The sequence below is a fragment of the Nuphar pumila genome, chromosome 14 (genome assembly GCF_984573655.1).
Source record: "Nuphar pumila chromosome 14, dmNupPumi1.hap1.1, whole genome shotgun sequence".
NCBI lineage: Eukaryota > Viridiplantae > Streptophyta > Magnoliopsida > Nymphaeales > Nymphaeaceae > Nuphar > Nuphar pumila.
Genome location: NC_143262.1, coordinates 1,541,205 through 1,542,215, shown reverse-complemented (window position 1 = coordinate 1,542,215; position 1,011 = coordinate 1,541,205).

Below are 1,011 nucleotides of genomic sequence, written 5' to 3'. Positions count from 1 at the left end.
AAGTTTTTAGCAAGAACCAAAATGTGAGATTTGGTATAACTACCAAAGGGACGAAAGGTAGTTGGGTGCAAATGGGTTTATAAACTCAAAAGAGGAGCCACTAAAAAGATTGAAAGGTATTGTGTACTGTTCATTGCTAAAGGCTTCATGCAAAAAAATTGTATTTATTTTTTTGAATTTTTTATACAGTTGTTAAATTGGTTTCTTTTCAATTTGTGTCAGAACTTGTAACCAAATATGATTTAGAACTTGAGCAAATAGATATGAAAACAGTGTTTTTGCATGGAGATCTTGAAAAAAAATATACATGCAATAACCTCAAAGCTTTATTGAAAAGGGCAATTTCTTGTACCATTGCTTTGAAGATTGCATTAGCCCATACAATGGTCCTGTTGATGCTTGGCAAGACAGAAATCAGTCACGAGGAAATATGAAAAATGAATTTAAAAGAGAAAACAAAGAGTGCAAACAAACAAACGCACAGGCAGATTCCTAAGAGTAAACAGAAAGCCAGGGCAACAACCGATAACATATTTGCGACACATGCATCTCGCACAACATTATCCACAGCACGGTCGGTCACCCTCAAACTCAAAGCTGTCCAGCAAATGGGTTCTCATATCTCAAGAAAGGATGGCTAATGCGGATGAACCTGTACCAACTACTAACCTTCAGACAACTGCCCAACTCTGCAACAAACAACTGCGGGAGGCGTTGTGGGACATCTTGCACACACCATTATGAATAAAAACATTTCACAGAAGCAACATAAGCGATGGCAGGCAGGTGGGGCAGCATCAAGCCACAGAGAATTTACTTTTCATTTTCTGTTTTTATTTACTCGTTCTACCATATATTCCCTGGAGCGTAAGATATATTATACAGCAAAAAAGTATATCAAACCACATTAAACATGCGTTGAAAGGTCTAAAACCACAGATTATCCCTGAAAATTGAACCAATGAGGGTGTTGATGATTGGTTATTCTCAACAGTTCAAACATGAGTCATC